Here is a 20090-nt window from a genome sequence, read left to right as displayed (position 1 = left end):
TTCTGGAGAAATTGAAACAACCATCTCACCGGTTGTACACCAGCAATCTTTTCTCTGAGATAGATAAATCCACATAGTCATTTTTACATGATCTAAAAATGGATTTCTTTTTGTAGAGCCATTTTAAATTCACAGTAAAATGAAGTAGAAAGAACAGTTCTCTTCCCATTTTTTCCTCTAGTTCCCAGGAAACAGGGCCTTTTCCTGTTTTATCAGTTGCTATTACCAGTAGTATTTGTTAATGTTGCTGACCTGACATGGACCCATCATCACCATCCAGATGCAGTGCAGACATTTGGATGTACTTTTTGCATTTTGCATCACATAGGTGTGCATTACATAAGGAAGCATGAGTGTAAGAAGCTGCATAGCCTTAGTATAGCCACACTCTGTATATTTACTGATTTTCTTCAGACACAGATCACGCTTAACCTTTTGCTCTTTCTGTATGGTACATTGTGCTTTCTGGTTTTTGTTTGTTTGTTTGTTTTGTTTTGTTTTTTTAGGGTTGTCTTCATGCAAGTTTCTTCTTTATTATTTCTTGGCTGTACTCTCATCTTAGAGCTGAATGGTTTTTCCTTGCACAGATGTATGAGAGTTTGTTCATTCACCTGCTAAAGAACAGTTTGGATTTCTCTAAAGTTTGACAGCAATCACTCAAGTTGCATTGCAAGATTCCTATAGAACTCCCTGACTGTCTTTAAGATTTCAACCCCCATTGTAAAGGTCAACAAGTAAAACTGATATATTGCAAAATGAGAGTTAGGTAAGGGACTTGTACACTGTCTTACTAAGTAAATGTCCCATCCTGCAATCCCAGCACCGGAAAATAGAGGCCCAAGCTACTCCACATTCTGCTAAGCAGTTAATATGCTAGATTTTGTCTGTGAATCATAGGTTTGGGTGAGCTCCTTTGTGCAGCACATGAAACAATATTGATTCCATATTGATCACATTACATTCAGCAGTAAGAACAAATTATTCTACAACTTGCTATATTACATTCACTTGAGTAAATGCCTGGACTTATGTAGGAGTGCCAAGGAAAAAATATTGGTATATTTCTCTTTGAATACATTGGCATGTAAAAAGGTGGCTATAACATTTACATTATTTTAATTTTAAAAATCGTATTTTGTGCATGTATCCATGTGTGCGTAAAAGTATGTATGTACGAGCATGTGGTAAACGGTGTGACTCTATCCTCAGCAGAGTAAATGCTGAGGATAGAGGACAACTTGTCAGAGTTGGTTCTCCCCAACTCTGTGGATCCAAGAGACTGAATTCAGAACCACAGGCTTGGCAGCAAGCTTCTTTGCCTGTAGAGCCATCTCTTTGGCTTTACACTGCTTATTTCATTAGTAGAAAACACCAAATGAAATACACATTAGTGCCAGGTAAATTTGCTGTGCCCTGGTGTATCTGACAACAGGAACCACACATCAATTCATCTTACAACAACATCAGGTGTCTGTTAGTCTATAAATCCAAATAACTTCATATAGTTACTGATATTCAACATTGCTTTCATTCTTTTGGGAAATTCCTGGGAAGATTATTATTATTATTATTAACATGGAGAATAGATCGCCTTGGAACATTTTGATTGTTACTGTCCATTTCTCGTGGCTAGATAGTGAGAGTTACTGATCTATGCAGCAGAGATAAGGAAAATATCTTTCAGCTACCAAAACTTAAAAATATACACATAATTTCCACAAAGCCAGAGAGAGTCATGATATTTAATACTTCAAACTCATTCCAGTGAGTATTTCCTACATTTTTTTCTGTCTTATGAATAGAAGGCAAATAAAATTAGATGTTAAAGTTAAGCCAAGATTATTCCTTTAAGTATAATTTTAAATGAAAATTAAACCCTTATTATGAGGCCTCAGAAAAAATTTGTTGAAGACTATTGGTAATAAATTCAGACTAGTTTTTTTCCATCTATCTATCTATCTATCTATCTATCTATCTATCTATCTATTCATTCATTTTATATCTGGGTAGCTACTTCACTTCCTGCTCTCTCCCTCATGCAGTCCCTCCTCCCCTTCTCCCCTTCCTTTCTCCTTTGACAGGGTGGAAGCCCTCCACCAGGTATTCCTCCATACCAGCCAGCAAATCAAGTTTCTGTGGCACATGCTCTGCCACTGAGGCAGACAAGACAGCCCAGTTTAAGTAACAGATTCCACAGACAGGCAACAGCTTAGAGACAGCTCTTGGCTCCAGTTGTTGGGGGACCCACATGAAGACCAAGCTGCACATCTGCTACATATGTGCCATGGGCCTTGGTCCAGCCTGTGTCTGCTCTTTGGTTGGTGATTCAGTCTTTGTGAGCCCCAAAGGTCCAGGTTAGTTGACTCTGCTGATCTTCCTGTGGAGTTCCTATCCCCTTTTGTGCCCTCAAACCTTTCCCCAACTCTTCCATAAGAGTCCCCGGGCTCCATCCAATGTTTGGATATGGGTCTCTTAATCTGTTTCAGTCAGCTGCTGGGTGGAGCCTCTCAGAGGACAGTCATGCTAGGTGCCTGTCTGCAATCATAACAGAGTATCATTAATAGTGTCAGGGATTAGTGCTTGCTGATACAATGGGTCTCAAGTTAGGCTGATTATTACTTGGCTGTTTTCTCAATCTCTGTTCCATCCTTTTCCCTGCATGTCTATTAGACAAATTTGGAGTCAAAAGTTGTATGGGTGGATTGACATCCTTGTCCCTCCACTGGCGGGTTTGCCTGGCTATAGAAGGAAGTCTCTTCAGGTTCCATATTCCCACTGCTAGGGATTTTAGTTAAGGTCATTCATAATGACTTCTGAGAGCCTTCTCCATCCCAGGTCTCTAGCACCTCCTAGAGATGCCCCCTCCCCTGCCAGTTGAAGATTTTCATTCATTCTCCTGGTCTTCTAGCCTTCTCTTCTATGTCTCCCCATACCTGTCCCTGATACTTCTATACCCTTTCCCATCCTCTCTCTGACCAAGATCATTCCCACCATCTGCCTCCTGTGACTATTTTATTCCCCCTTCTAAGTGAGATTCAAGCTTTCTTGCTTGGGTCTTGTTCTTCTTTAGATTCATTGGGTCTGTAGGTGTATCATGGCTATCTTCTACTTTATAGCTATTATCTTTTTATAAGTGAGTACATACACTGCATGTCCTTTTGGGTCTGGATTACCTCACTCTGGATGATATTTTTCTAGTTCCATCCATTTACTTGAAAATTTCATGATACCCTTGACTTTAATTGTTGAATAGTAATCCATTGGGTGTAAAAAAACCACATTTTCCATATATATTCTTTGGTTGAGGGACATCTGCGCTATTTCCAGCTCCTGGTTATTCTAAATAAAGCTGTTATGAACAAAATAGAGCATGTGTCCTTCTCGTATGGTAGAACATCTTTTGAGTATATGCCCAGGAGTGATATAGCTGGGCCTTCAAGTAGAACTATTCCCAGTTTTCTGGGAAACTAATTGCCAGATGAATGTCCAGAGTGGTCGTACAAGTTTTCACTCCCACCAGCAAGGGAAGAGTATTTACCCTTCTCCAAATCATCACCAGCATATGGTGTCCCCTGAGTTTTTGACCTTAGCCATTCTAATAGATGTAAGATGGAATCTCAGGGTCATTTTGATTTGCATTTCCCTGATGACTAAGGACATTGAACATTTCTTTAAGTCTTCTGAGCCATTCAAAATTCCTCTGTTGAGAATTATCTGTTTATCTCTGTACCTCATTTTTAATTGGGTTATTTGGTTTGTTGGTGTCTAACTTCTTGAAATTTTTCTGAATATTTTGGTTATTAGGCCTCTGTTGGATGTAGAGTTAGTTGAGAGATATTAATGAGTGATTACTTTTAGTCTTGTTATTTTGATGATGGTGGTGGTTTTCTCTCTCTCATCTCTCTTTCTTTTTCTGTGTCTGTGTTTTCCTTCTTTCTTGTGTTTTCTTGGGTGTGGTTATCCTTCTTGTATTGGAGGTTTCTTTCTAGTATCCTTTGTAGGCCTGGATTAGTAGAAAGTTGTTGTTTAAATTTGGTTTTGTCATGGAATATCTTGGTGATATCAATGGTTATTGACAATTTTGCTGGATATAGTAATCTGGGTTGACATCCTATGGCATCTTAAGGTCTGCAAGATATCTGACCTTCTGGCTTTTAGAGTTTCTGTTGAAATGTCAGGAATAATTCTGATAAGCCTGGCTTTATTTATAACTTTGTCTTTTTTAGTTGCAGCTTTTAATATACTTTCTTTGTACTGTACATTTAATGTTTTGATTATTATGTATTGGGAGAATATATTTTTTCTGGCCCAATCTATTTGATGTTCTCTAAGCTTCTTGTACATTTATTCTTTATTGCCATCTTATTCTTTAGGTTAGGGAAGTTTTCATGTATGATTTTGTTGACGTTATTTTCTGGACCTTTGAACTGAGAATCTTCATCCTCTTCTATTCCTATTATTCTTAGGTTTGGCCTTTTTATAGTGTCACACATTTCTTGGATGTTTTGTGTGAGAAACTTTTTAGATTTGGCATTTTCTTTGACTGGTGTATCAATGTCGTTTATTGTATCTTCTGTGCTTGAGATTTTTCTCTTCCATCTTTTGTATTCTGTTGGTGATGCCTGTGTCTGTATTTACTGTTCTCTTTCCTAGGTTTTTCATCTCCAGGGTTGCCTCCATTTGTGTTTTCTTTATTGCTTCTATTTCCATTTTTAGGCCTTGAACAGCTTTATTCATTTCCTTCACTTGTTTGATTCAATTTTCCTATATTTCTTTAAGGGATTTGTTTCCTCTTTAAAGGCCTATCTATTTGATTGCATTTTCTTGTACTTATCTAAGGATTTTGTTTATTTCCTCTTTAAAATACTCTATCAACCTCATAAGTTGAGATTTAAGGTCATAGTCTTACTTTTCAGGTGTGTTAGCATATTCTTTGCTTGATGTAGCGGGAGAGCTGGGTTTTTATGGTGCCATATTGCACTGGCTTGTATTGATTGTGTTCTTGTGTCTGGCTTGAGCCATGTCTTTGTTTTTCGTGTTGTCTGGTTTGGAAGTCTCTGGGAGTGCCAGGCCTTTGGGATTGGTTGTTTTGAGTACCAGCATGCTTCCTGGGAGTCAGGCAGAGCTACAAGCTGGTGTGTGGAGTGCAGATCTGCAATTTCAGGTAAAGATATAGACTGGAATAGAAATCTCCGATAGACTAGTTTCTTTTTAGTTTTATTTGTTTCTTGTTTTTTGTTTTGGTTTGGTTTCTAGTCTAGTAAAGCAGCTAAAAGTGTGGTTCTGATTGTGTGTACACATTAGCATGTATGGTTCACACACACACACACACAAACACACACACACACACACACCCCATATACTCACATAGACACTCCTAAACCTATCTCCAACTTATGACATTTTTGAATGATTCATTTCATTTATTTCTATTTTATTATATGAGAGTTTTGCTTATATGTATGACTACATAGCATGTATATCCAATACCCATGAAGTACAAAAGAACACATCAAAAACCTTATAACTGGAGTTATATATGGTTGTGAATCTCCATTGGTGTCTGGGAAACAAACTCAGGTCCTTTACAAGAGCAGCCAGTACTCTCAGCCACTTATCTAGCCCTATCTCATGTTATTAACCTTCATATAATATAGACATGTCAGAATTAACAATTTTGGGTCATTAGCTTATTGATTTCCATTGAATTTTTACTTAAAAAAATGACTTTCCAGAGGTGACACACATCTGGTATAGGAATTGGGTCTCCCTAAAGCAACATAAAATAAATAAAAACATCACTCAGCTTCCACAGATCTTCACTATTTCAATTTTGATGAGATCATAGGAGTAGCAGTTGTAGTTGACAGTTATCACAATATGAATTTAAAAGTTGCCTAATGGAATATGCCCTCTATCACTCCCCACTAGGCTCTTTCCCCAGCTAAAGTTCATTGTCATCCTCAAATAACATGAAGTTTTCAAAGATGAAAAAAGTATTAGCATATTTGTGACAATTTATTATTATTATTATTATTATTATTATTATTATTATTATTAATATCTTTTCCTGTAATGTAATATAGATGTTCTCAATTTATTTGAAATTATGTGTTCCTTTACCACATTTTGAAATAAAATTGTTTTGGCAATTTGGGAATTTCATTTAGCTTATGATTTTTGTTTTAACCATGTATCTTAAGTATTTTCTATGCCAATAAGAATGTTTAAACATAAAAAAAATAAAAAAAGAATGCTTAAACATCATTTTTGGAGTTGTTCATTATAGAGTGAAAATATAAGAAAAATTAACAGTAAAAAATAATAAGCTGGAGGCTGGTTGTAAGTAAAGCTTTTTACAGTCACAGTTTCAAGATTTCACTTGGATCTCTACTGTGTGTACATGGGATCCTGGCTTCCAAATGTTTGTCTCATTCTAACAGCTGCCTTGGAATCAGTGGGCACTTTGATAGATAGCAGAAGGATTGGTGTAAATTGGCATAATGACTATAAAAGACACTTTGAAATATCTACCCCATTATGGAGTGTTGGCTTAGCCAAGATGCTATGCTGATTCCTGTCAGGTACACCATATCATTGTGCATTCTGTGATTGAACCTTTGCATTCTAGATGGAAAAGTAACGGAAAACTTTGTATATGATTGCTTTTCTTTTCAAAAGTCATGTATGTGTAGGAAGAGAATAACACTGTACTTTGGCTACCACTGTTGTTTACATGTAACAAGTAGAAAATATACTCAGAGAGATAGAAGAGTTCTATAAGTATTTGAGGGTATAATCAGGACCCGTAGGCATTCATGGAGCAAATTGAGTTGTCCAATAATGGTTAATATTGGTGGCTATCCTCATCTTAGGAGGTTCACTGTATCATGTCTTTCTGCTTGCCCTCTGTATTCCAGCCTCTATATCATCCTGTCTACTTAGAGTTTGCTACACTCAAAAGTACATTTCCCTAAATATCATATGTTGACATCTTTATCTGTAAGATACCAGTATTAAAAGTTGAAGTCTTCAGGGTGTGACCAGATTACAATTGTTATTATGAATGTTACTGATTAATGACCTCATGGTAAGATACCTTGGGATCTCTGCTTCCTGGTCAGCATTGAAAGATGTAGGGAAGGTTCATCTTTGAGAATAATAACTCTAATCAGTCATTTAATTTTTAGGAAATTTGGTCTTGGGCTTTTCAGCTCCCAAAACTATGAGATATCAATTCTTTTTTCTTCAGTATTCAGTTCATGTTATTTTGTTACTATACTCAAGTGCTTAACTCAGCAACACTGACACAGGACTGTGTTCTCTTCTTGGTTTTGAATTGTCTTTCCTTTTCATCCTTGCTAATATGACATAGACAAATATAGATATTTTCCATCGGAGAAAGTTGAAATGAACATAGCTACCAAAGCTCCACCCAACACCCATCATATACATGGCCGCTGTGTTGTATCTTTGGAGATAACACAATTCAAATAGAGGGAGTTCCTTGCCTATGTAAACCATTAATATTAACTCTTCTGAAAACTTTAGTTGTAGGATTCCAGAAACCATGTTCTTATTGGTAGGTTGAGTCTCATCTATCAAATATAGATCTGTCTGTTGATTATATGCAGCATAGTTTAAGATGCCAGAGAGTCTAGTGTCCTATCAATACTGAAATTTGCCAAATTTTTTTTTTATTAAAGGAAACACATCCGTTTAGCAATGCCTAGTTCTGTGAAACATGCTTTTCTATAATTCAAGTACATTTCTTAACAAAATCTCCTTGTGAAAGATTTAGCTGAGATTTAAGCCAGCTGCAAATATATTGTGCTTGATTTTGTGAATTAGCATGGAGACTAAAATTTCTAGAAAATTGATGGTTGTTGGAGTTTACATAATTCTGGTCATATTAAGAATGTCTGGTTATTTAAATATAATTTCCCCCTTTATGCTGCAATATCATGCCTTTTTGTAAGATGAAGATAGCATCTGATGTCTAATTCATTTTTGTTCTACAGTGAGCGATGCAGTAAGAATCTCTTGTCAGATAGAGATCCAACCCATTGAGCCTGATTCTGCTAGGCTAATGTAACCTATTAGTAATCTGACCACACAGAAACCAGTGGAAACTTCTTCATGTCTTCCTTTTCCATAGTAAGCACATGGTATAACATTTCAATCATTTGGATATTTAGATTATAATACTTGTCTGTAGTGTATTTTGTGGAAAGACATGCATATGTAATAATCCATTCCTTGATTTCTGTATTTTCATTAACATTGATTTTGTTCTTACAATGTCATCACTACCTAGAGGTTATGAGTTACCTATATGTCTTCATTTGATTATTACTGTCTTATGAGCACTTTATTTCTTCGACTATATAAGTAGCTCCACCTCCATCCTGCATTTCACCACCTTGCACTATTCATTACTTCCTAATAATCTCAAATCACAATCTCTGATTCCAAGCTTTCCTCTCAACATGCAATTCATTTCTCCATTTGAAGCATCAAAGACATTAAAATCGGCTTTTATACAATTTTCAATTTGAAATACATCAGTGTTAGCCACAGCCACCAACACCTTCACTAGACTGCCAAATTTTCTTCAGTCATGGTTTTCCAAAGTTCCTCAGATTCAATACTATTTTTCTTACAAATTCCCTAAGGAAATCTCAAGTGTTCCATAATTTTAAACATTGCCTGTAGACTTATATTGACTTATATGTACACAAATTAATTTCCAGTAAACATTCCTGTTGAGTTATGGACCTATACAAAACATGATGTTTCTATTGAGCACCACTATATATTTACATTTCAATCAGTGTATTTATAAAGTCATATAGAGGTATAAGATTTGCTGATGTATTACATCTTTTACAAACTTATTACTATGTTTATAGGTGAAATTGATTGAAATCCCTCCAACAGCATAAAGTAGGACATTTTAGCCATCTTCACGACTTCTTTCTCTCTTGTCCCTCTGGGTGCTATAAATAGACGCTGATATCATTTTCATTTAACAAACAATAATGCTGAAGCCATTGAAGTTAATTAAGGGTCACAGAGCACAGGACTAGGAGGATTTTTAACATCCACTTATTGTGTATGTGTGTGTGTGTGTGCCCATGTTTTTGTGAGTATGTAAGTGAACAGGTGAACAACTTCCAGGGGCCCATTCACTCCCTCCAATAGTTAAGTATCAAGGATCAAACTCAAGATGTTAGTTCTCCATACTTAGCCATCTTACCAGCCCAGGAATATCAAATCTAAGTAGCAGTAACTCAAAGGAATCAGGGTGCAATTCCATGGATATGGGGGTGTCCATCAGTGCTGTGCCTTTGACTCCATTCTCAGCACCAGAAAAGGTAAAACGGGCAATGGACACTTTTGTGCATGATTGTACCTGAGATTCTTTCTCTGGTGTAACAGACACTTTAAATAAGAGCAACATGATATCACTGACTATACCACCCAGGAAGTCTTGAGAGAAACTAGAAATTGTTAGGGGTTATATAAATACTAAAACAAAGATTAATGATTCTATTAAAACAGACCAGCTACTATGGACAGGCCACCTTTCCTTTAAATATTCCCAACTTGCATATTGAGAATAAGGATAGTCTATGTTACATTGTATTATTTCAAGCTTGAAGTTAGATAACTAAATTGTTTATAAAGCATGAGACACATAATTTGGGTAGTGCATGATTGCAACCCCAGTACTAAGAGGTAACTGGAGTATCCAGAGTTCAAGGGCTCCCTCAGAATTGCAGTGACTTATGGGTCAACCTAGCAAAACTATACAGAAAACAGGAAGGAAGGAAGGGAGAAAAACAGATAACTGTGTGGCAGAAAGGAAGAAATTATGTTTTGATGATAAATGACATCACCCTGTTTTCATCACTATTATTAGATGCACATACTCTTTCCAGTATCCTCCACTGACCATCATAACCCAGGAATCATCAAATTCTGAAAACAACTGTAAAAGAGACTAATGGCTTCTCGTTGAATTTTCAAGTTTATAGTAAAAATGTTGGTGTAGAAAATATGGGTCAGCAATCATGAGCATGCAAATTTCTTGTCAACAAGCAAAATTTCGTTTCCAACACTCATTCTGGGTAGGTCACAGTTTCTGACAATTCTAGGTCTAGGTCTTCTGTACCCTGCTAGTAATGTATGTCATTACATGTAATGTATGTACATGATACACACACACACACACACACACACACACACACACGAGAGAGAGAGAGAGAGAGAGAGAGAGAGAGACAGAGACAGAGACAGAGACAGAGACAGAGACAGAGACAGAGACAGAGACATATTAAGATGGAAAAGAAATTAACAAAAGAAAACAAAAAAGAAAATGTCTCCACAAAATGCATGCATCACAAATTTCATGACAATTCTTTTCACCTGGTTTTGCCATATAATGAATGTCTTTGTATAATCAATGCAGTTTCAAAATATTTTGGCAAAGAAAGGCATTCTGAGTGTTCATTTCTCCTCTATGGCTTACATCATGTGGTGTTCTCTTATAAATAAAAGTAAGCACAAGTTTGTTCTTTAAGCAAGTGGTGATGTAGGCTGAATTTTACAAATTCAGTCAAAATGATCCAGACTTCAGTATGGCTAATTCTCATGTGAAAATGCCACCATGATAAATGTTCTAAATGCAGCACCAAAGGCTGATCATTGTATTCATACACATAATCTCAGCAAGGACAGGGACCTTGTTCAGTGCAAATGTCTTCCAGATGCTCATGCAACAAGAGTATGTGCACTATGGTGCACAGGCTCCATGGACTTTCTGGAACATATGAACTCTTGGTCATTCTGAATTCTTTATTTGTCACTAATGCCTGCAGATCAGTGTCGTATTTCAAGTATACCACTAGGAAAAGTTTGCGAGAACTGATTGCATTTGGAGGCTTACTATTAGTGGTGTGGAGTGGTAATTTGTTACCCATGCCACAGATATTTATTCTTCCCCCTGCCCCCGACGGTACGTGGGAGGAGGCGGGCAGGAGCGAGCAGGATTCGAACGCGCGCAGAGAGAGAGGGCACAGACAGACCCGCGCCCTCTGCAGGCGGACGCCTTACGGGCTGCGCCACCGCCGGTTCGCTACAGATATTTATTCTGCATCTAGATTTGATCTCCATCTCCTGCTAATTGTTAAGCCTATCAAAGATCATGTGTGATAAGTCAAAACCATCCTATTGATGAAGGCCTGTTTGACAAAACAAAATAACCTAACAATGACCACACTTCCTTAGGACTCTCCTGTGCTGTACATTCCATTGCATGGAAATTAAAGTAACAGTGTTAGAAGCCAGAATGCAGATATGGCTTCAGGTTAACTAAGCAAATGACTTTAACAATAATGAAGCTAAAACAGGCTTCAGAGAACCAGAATGGTTGAAATGGAACATCCAGACTCTGAAAAAATAGACAAATCTGGTACATGTGTACAAGATAGTTTTCAAACTTTCATAAGTATGCACCCTTCAAATAAGGTGCCAAGAATCCTGGAGTCCCATAAATGAATGACTGTTCATAAGAAGACTCGTAAGAAATAGGAGATATTTCTCTCTCTCTCTCTCTCTCTCTCTCTCTCTCTCTCTCTCTCTGTCTGTCTCTCTCTCTCTCTCTCTCTTTGTGTGTGTGTGTGTGTGAGAGAGAGACAGACAGAGAGGGAGAGACAGAGAGATAGTGATACAAAGAAAGAGACACAGAGAGAGATTATGCCAGACTCCACCAGCTTCAATTGCCTCAAAATGATTGATTTCACCAATTACAAGTCATCCTTAAGAGAAATACTTAACATTTAAACAAAAATAATGTTTGTACATTTTCCAAATAGGATCATATTTTGAACCTCAGTAGAGACATCAACCAAGACTTGTCCTTTCAAAACAAAAAGATTGATGTAGCCTTTAGTACTTTGAAATGGGAAGAGAATCTCAGGGAAAAAAAATCCTTAAATAAGGGTTCATGAGAACCACTCAAAACTTAATTCATATTTTTTTACAGAATATTTTCCAATTTCAGTATTAATATAAGTTTATTTGATAGAAATAAATCTTTGCTATTTAAAACATGAAACTTTATGTGGATAATGACTATATTAGACTAAAGATCTAACGTCTTCTGGCCACAAGAGATATAATAGCGTTGAAAGATTCTTGCTTTGTATGTATCATGGCATTGTCATAGAAAATCCTGACACAGACGTCAGCCACCTGATGCAGGTAAAGTTAAACCCACCATGTTTTTTTTATATTAATCCATATGTAGTTTTATATTCTATGCTCTTGGCCTGCATAATGTGTTCTGCGGCTTTCATTCAGTACCAGCACTGGTTATCTCAGTATCCATCAGCATTTCTATTAAGTAAAGTTGTATATTTAATCTGCATATTTATATACACAATGAAGAATTTTCATGGACTTGCCTTGGATGGTAATATGGGTTAACACAACAATTTGTTTGACTTGGTATCTCTCTTTTCTCTGTAGACTGGTTGGTTCAACTACAAAGCTCTTGGAACCAGAGAAACAAGTGTGACATTTTTAGCCAGTGGCTAAAAGAAGAAAATCCTGGGAAGTTCTCCAAGTTCAGTGATCCATAGGCCAAGGAGACTGGATACCTGGGCAGACGAGAGGCTCAGCTATGGAAATTCATGCATCCCATGACGGGTAATCTTAATTGCCAACTGGATTTGGTGTAGAATCAGATGTATGTGTCTCCAAGGATGTTTAAAAAGTTTTAAATGAAGAGAGAAGACTCATGCTGAGGTGAATGGCATCAATCCTTGGGCTGGGCACTGGACTAAGATAGAGAAGTTTAGCTGAGATATGTGAGAGCTGCCTCCTGTATCCCTTCCCTGACAAGAGAGACTATTTACCTCAAACTGTGTCAACAACAATAGCAATGACTCACACATTTCTTTCTTACATTGCTTTTGCCTGGTATTTGCTGATGTTACCAAGAGACCCAACTAGTTCTGACACATTGACGTGTCCTCTGCTCTTGTTTTCTGAGGCTCCAGGTGTTTGGTGTGGTACTTCCCTCTGAATATGCAAGCTGTTGGATGTACCTCCACACTGAAGGTCTATCTTTCAACATAGGCACACATCACTGGCTCTGGAAACACCTTTACATATTTGGTCAATCACATTGCTAGTGTTCCTTAATTAAGTCACGCTGACATTGGTAGTTACTCATAAGCCTTATTGTTGCTTCATATTCATTCTAAACCATTCACTCAGATTTAGTTTTGTTGTGAGGATATACATTTCTGGGGGTAGTTTTTCCTTTTGTTGCTGCTGCGTCCACAGGCAGTAACACACACAGTGCTTAGTGTCTTTATAGACATCTACTTTCTTTGTGTAGTTAGATTTTCTCCATGACAGAGTTTGGACCGTTGGATAACTCAGCTGATCATTAAAATACAGTGAGTTTTTGCTGAATCCATTGAATACTACTTATGTTTTAATGAGCATTAATGAGCTCTGCGATTGTCCTGTGGAGCAAAACTCACAACTCATTAGGTGGATTCCCAAAATGCCTAAAGGTGAGCGGGCACTGCTTTCGATATATAAGGTAATTTCATACTTAATTAGTTCCCACCTTGCTACACTGCAGATACAAACACAGAACTATGGATTAAAATGGCAAATGTGTTGTTCGCTGTGACAAGTCAATGAAATGGTAGAATTCACAGAGAGCCCGTGTGCATAGTTTCAGGCCCTTTTCTATTATGCTAATAAATTGGCATGTTATGACTGGATTCACAGAGAATAGAGTAGAAGGAAGAACAGTTAAATGATTTCTAAGTGAGCTGACATTTCTTTGTAGAGTGTGAAGAACCTGCCTGTCTGCACTCAGAAGCACTCATCAGTGGGACTAACTCTCATTCACTGAGGATTTAATCATACGAGAAGAGATTTACACATAAGGTATTTTGCCTCATAAATAAGAAACCTGAATATTGGAATTATTATTTTGCTTTATGAATGGAAAGGGGTAGACATATAAAAAATGATCAAACTACTGATCATATGAAGTTTACTAAAACTCAGAAATTTGACAACAGAATTGTAAAGCCATCTGAAATTTCTTAGTCCCCCCATCTTACCAGAGGAGCAGAGTCGTTCCAGGATAGAATAATTTTAGAAAGGTATCCTAGAGCATCATCCATAAACTGACTACTGTAATTCTTTTTGTACTTGTTTTCCTGTTGTCAGATTTTTGTGGACCTCATGGCTGTAGCTGTGGTCCAAAAAGTCCAGATGTGGCTCACACTGTGTAAATTTCACTTTTATTTCCATATATAAAGGGATGAAATGAGAGCCATATCCAAGCTGTACAAATACACAGACTGGGCTGAGCCTAGAACTTTTTTTCTCTGCTCTAACTACCTCAAGGTCTAGGCTTGGAAGCTTCTAGCTTCTGCACAATCTAATCTTCAAAGCTAACTGATTCAATCAGGCATCTCTTGGCTTCTCACTGAATTGCTCTGCCTGACCTCATACTAACTTTGTTACTATACTATATGTTTCAATCGTCTGACTCTTTACCATTTTCTGGATCATTCTGTGTTCACCTGTGTCATGCTTGTTTTCTCTGCCACCTGTCTTTGTAAATTATCCCACTAAAATTGCCATACACCATATCCATTCTTTCCCTGTGCTGTTCTTAAATAGTCTCATCTTCCTATGCTACTTTTTGTCAGAGTTGTGTATATCCTATCTCTGACTCATTCCATCCAATCTTTCTCTGATTGGTCACTTGCCCCTCAACTAGAAATCACTTTTAAACATGGCTACTTTCTTCGAAAACCTAACCTTCATTGTTAGGGATTAAAGGTGTGTACTAAGGGCAGGTCTATATTCCAGCAAGATTATACTGCAATCCAGAGCATGCCTGCATTCCAGCCATATCTCATACACCTAGAAGCTCTTTGGATGTGCTCCTTTGCCAGACCAGCCATGGTACTAGATTAAAATTCCTTCACACATTGGCTGTAGACTTTACGGCCTGGCCCATGTATTGTGGAGATGGCAGGCATCACAATGCCAAAGTAAGGCTTGAAAGGCAAACTGGGAATCAAGATAAGAACTCTAGCAGTAAACTCTCATGAGTTCATAGAGCCAGGGAAGTTAAGGTTCATGGGAGGCTCTATGGCTGCCACTCAATGCTAGCACATCCCATCAGTCAGAAAGGATGGCCTTGTGGATGACAATCTATAAATATTCAAGGTCAGAGAGGCCAAGCTTTTGAAGATCTCCTCCTTGCTGGAGTGTGTGAAGGTACCAAGACCATATGGTATAGTGACTGCTCTACAGAATTCAGCTCTTTCTTTGACTATTTCTCCATGTGGACCCCTGCATTTGGGGAAGGAAATGTATGTTTTTGCTTACCACATCTTTTGGAAGTAGAAAACATATTTTAAATTTATAGGTTCACAAGTATGAGAATCTTTCTTGACCCTCAAATAAAATTCCAGATTTTAGACTTTTGATTTAATGTTGGAATGAGATTATATGTAAGCATAGGATTATACAGAATGGGGAGATTGCATTTTGTATTGTTAGACCATGAATCTTGGGGCATCTATGAGAAGAGAATGCTAAGTTTGGGTCAGACTGGAGTGTGGCCCTCAAATGTCTAGAAACTAGGCTAGACTGTGGTATTTGCAGCTGAGGCCTTTCCCATTATTTAGATTGGTATAAAGTTATTACTTTTATTATCAAAGAGAGAGAGAGAGACATGCAATTGTACACATACCATCCTTACCATCTGAGACCCTATTCCATCTAGGGACCAAGAAGAAAATAATTCATTACCCTTGTCCTTAGGCCTCCAGAACTGTAAGCTATACAAACTCTCTACATAAAGTAGTGCCTCAGATATGTCATTATTTTAATGCAACATGGATTAACACATAGGGTTAGGGTTTGAACTCATGAATTTGAGGGCATTGCATATAGTCCTTAAACACTGTCAACAGGAGTTGTTTCAGTTCAAGGAAGGGAAACCTCAGTTGAAAGAATCTTATTCCTAAATTCTTGAACTTGTTTTTTAAATACAATCCCTCCAGAATTCCTAGGAATTTGTAGCTTTCAAACTTTCAGGTTAAATTTGCCACCCTTTGCAGAAAGTACAACCTCAGAATAACTAATCTTCTTCAAAGATAACTTTGAAATCTTCCAATCCTTATACATCAGGTTCTTGGAGGCTGTTGGAAAATAACAGCTAATATCATGCAAACAATATGCCTGCATTTCAGGGCAACAAGAATGAGATTAAATAGATATGAAAGGGTTACATTTGTAGCTTGAACATCTAGGAAAAAAAAGTACAATGGATCAAAGGTCTGGACCCGGCAGAGGGGAACCACACGAAGCCACTCTTCTGAGATGCTGACCATTGAGCAGAAGATTGTTAGACTAATCTTAGGATATCTGTAGTAGTATCTTTTTCAGACAGAATGGACAGGGGAGGGGCCTGCATCCAGAGACATTTGGGTGATAGGGGAGAGGCCTGCAGCCAGGGGTAGCTAGGTGGACAGGGCAGGGAAAGCATGCAAAGAATGTAAGAGTTAAGCTCAAGGTGGGGAAGATGCAAGATTACATTTTATAGGGCTCTCTGGCTTTTGTAAAACACCCATGAACTTTGTAATCCAGTCATATGAGCTAAACACAGTGACTTCCAGTTTTATGTTCTAAACTCTTTAGAGTCATTGTTAATCTTACTGAATTCCCAATGTCATCTGCCTTAGCATATTGCTCCTAAACATCTGTTGATGAGTCAGAAGTTCAGAAAGAATTAAGCTTTGTGTTGAAACTACTAATATGATTTTTAAAAGTATATCTATATATGCATATATATACACATATGTATGTATATATCTATCTATATATACTTTTTGGATATAGAATATATAAAATATATATAATATATATATATATATATATATATATATATATATATATATAATCTCCCAACTAAAAGACTTTCCATGTGTTTTTAAGAGACTCATTAATAATGATTTTCTTTAACAATATAAGTATGATTTTGAAAATATTATTTTCAGAAGTGAATGCAAAATGAATGCAGTGTAAGATTTTTGGTTGCCCCAATTGCCAACCACTACTGTATTTTGCCCAAGAAAGTTGTGAATAACTTCTGACAGGGAAAAATACATCAAGACCCATAACTACTTTGAAAAAAATGAAGCTTTCAATGTATGAATATATATGTATCCACATTATATATGTATGTATATATGTATATATATATTTGAAAAAATGAAATGATATACAAAGAAATTGTTTACTAAAATATAAAGTATTTTTGTAAGAAACAGTTTACAAACTAAATTTACTTTTTTGAATATAGATATCAGTAGAAATTGTGATTGTTAAAAATGATAAGATCTTAACTCAGCAAACTCAATTCACCTTTATAGCATAAGATATGATATCATCAAGTGACTGAACAATTTTTTACAATGTTAGAAGATATCCAGCTGTAGTTGGTGATGAGTTAGACATTTAAAAGCACTTCAGAGTTTTTAATGATTTTGACTGATGTTAAGGGAGAAATTCTTTGCCACAAGTTACCTCCCAGCTCTGGAGAAAGCAGAAAATTATATATATATATATATATATATATATATATATATATATATATATCCTTGTGTGTCACAAATGACACAAAATAATGTATTTATTTATGCCTATGTTTATATTGAAATATATATAAATTTCTTGAAATCATGTTTTACCCTCTGCACTGTGATTATTATTGTCTTTAAGTAGCAATATCATGACTGCACCAGTAATGCTTTTAAATTAGACTCACCCTCCAGCACAGGAGATCAGTTTATACTTGTTTTATTTAAATAGCCTAAGCTTAAAATTAAAAGTAGCCATGTAGAGACCATGCCAGGTATACACACAAATTAGGACAGGGTGGTAGCAAGAATGTCATCCATGTTCACAGATATGAAGGTGATAAAATTAGATGAACAAGTGGACAAAAATTTAAAGAAAATTACCTGACTTTTTGTGCTGAATGGGTGTTTAGAGGGACAACATTCTAGTGCACATGGTGTTTTTAGAGTGTTTTCTATAACAGAAATTTACTGTTTGACATTAGGCTTTTTTGCATATCTAATGAGTGATATACAAAGCTTACTGTTTGTGATTGCAACTTTTAAATAGAAACAATCAGATCATCAAAGTGTCAACCTTAAATGTAATAATAATCACTGAGCATTGTGGATGATGGTTAAAAGTCTTGACTTTATTCTTTCCTTAGTCACACTTGATTTCTTAGTCTGTCTTCTCCAGGCACTCATGAATCCTTCTCTTGATAAAGTAATAGACAAAATCTGCCTCTAGAAAGATTAAATTACTTGCAAAAGAAGACAGTGGTTTAACCACATTGAGACACAGGCCTTACACACTAACCAGGGAAAGGGTTTCTCTGCTTCTAGGTCAACATGCAAAATATCCTTAATTTAGATGGAATTAGGTATATCAGAGAAAAGAAGTCTCACTTTGGGTGGTTTATTGTTCAAGGTAAGAAAATATCATTCTTGTATTGACAGACTTATGTATTACCAGGACAATAGAATCACAGTCCTGTATAATCAACCATGAACAGCATACCTTCTGTATCCCCTGAGAGGCTTTTCATGTTTACTGTAATTAGTAAGAAGCTGAGGATAGGATAATGCATATTCCACGATGGGTAAGGAAGGTATTCTTGTCATAATGACCTAAGACAAGCTCAGTCTTGTTTATGCAATGAAAAGGGGGGAGATGTAGAGAGCTTTTAGGGCTTCCTGGCAGGAATCCTATATTGGCCAAAGACAAAGAAATGGGCTGCAGGCAGGAATCTGACATTAGGCTAGAACAAAGAAATAATTTTAGGCAGGAATATAAATCTTAGGCTAGAACAAAGAACTAAGCTTCAGGCATGAAAATGGCTTTGAGCTAGGATAGGGAAGTAGGCTCAGATAATTTGGTTATCCTGATAAGCCCTTAGAAATAGTGATCACAGGAGTGATCACAGGACTCTACTGCCTTCCTTCTTCTTTGACTATCAGTGTTTACTTGTCTTGCTTGTTTCTTGACTATTTTCATCTATTGTATTGCTAGTTCCTCAACCTACAACTGACCTTAATATTTGCATGAAATTAAAATGGTATAAAAACAGTATGGAGGAGGAGGGATAGGATAGGGGACTTATGGGGGAGGGAATGGGGAAAGAGGATGACATCTGAAATGTAAATAAATAAAATATCCAATAAAAAAAAGAAGCTGGGGATATAGACGTCTCTGTCAGAAGCACTAGATGTTTTCTGTGTGTGAGTGTGCATGTTTGTGAGTGTGTGGGTACCACACAGGCTCATGCACACGTGTGTTGGGTACACTAGAGTTTTGATAGTTATGAGCTGCAACATAGATGTTGGGTATCAAACTCAGATCCTCTGCAGGTGTCCTTTATGTCTGAACCATTTCTCCAGCCCATCATGGGGATTTTTAATTTCTTTTTGATGCAACATGAAGCTTATTAACAAAGAAGTTCCAGTCAATAGTGAGAGAACATAGCTGTTGTCTTCATTTCTGAGCATAGTCCAACTGATATGAGACAAGTATGAAGCTTCCTAGGGTATCTACAGGTGGAAGCAGCCAAAAAGTATTATTAAAATCATAAAATAATGTAAATTTGTTAAGGCTGTTTAAAAACCACAAAAATAAATAATTCTTTATTCAAATAGAGAAGTAGACCCTGTAATGTTTCAAATACAAATATGAGGATATTATTGTAACTACAAATTATAAGAAAAGTTAAACATTTTACTGATATATTCTACTAATACGAAGAGAAAGAAAACTTCATGAGTGGGAATTTAAAGGAAGGCTTGAAAATCACAGGGATTTCTAAATATGCACAGTGAACCAAGTCAATAATTGTCACTTGTGCTTACCTGCTAGCATGAGTACTTAAAAAACTTACTAACCTTACACTATGAGGCAGTACCGGAAATAAAGCA

The 20090-nt window shown here is 36.7% G+C and overlaps 1 long non-coding RNA gene across 2 annotated transcripts in view; it reads left to right on the top strand.

Moving 5' to 3' along the window:
- Window positions 1–20090, top strand: part of LOC143442164 (uncharacterized) — a 79457-nt gene that overhangs the window by 19085 nt on the left and 40282 nt on the right. For both annotated transcript variants that reach the window (XR_013110185.1, XR_013110184.1), the window contains exons 2-3: window positions 12535–12714; window positions 13877–13977. This is a non-coding gene — a long non-coding RNA (uncharacterized LOC143442164). The remainder of the gene's footprint in view (window positions 1–12534; window positions 12715–13876; window positions 13978–20090) is intronic.

This window comes from Arvicanthis niloticus, chromosome 4 (genome assembly GCF_011762505.2).
Source record: "Arvicanthis niloticus isolate mArvNil1 chromosome 4, mArvNil1.pat.X, whole genome shotgun sequence".
NCBI classification, from domain to species: Eukaryota; Metazoa; Chordata; class Mammalia; order Rodentia; family Muridae; genus Arvicanthis; species Arvicanthis niloticus.
This window is presented reverse-complemented; position numbering and strand designations above follow the sequence as displayed.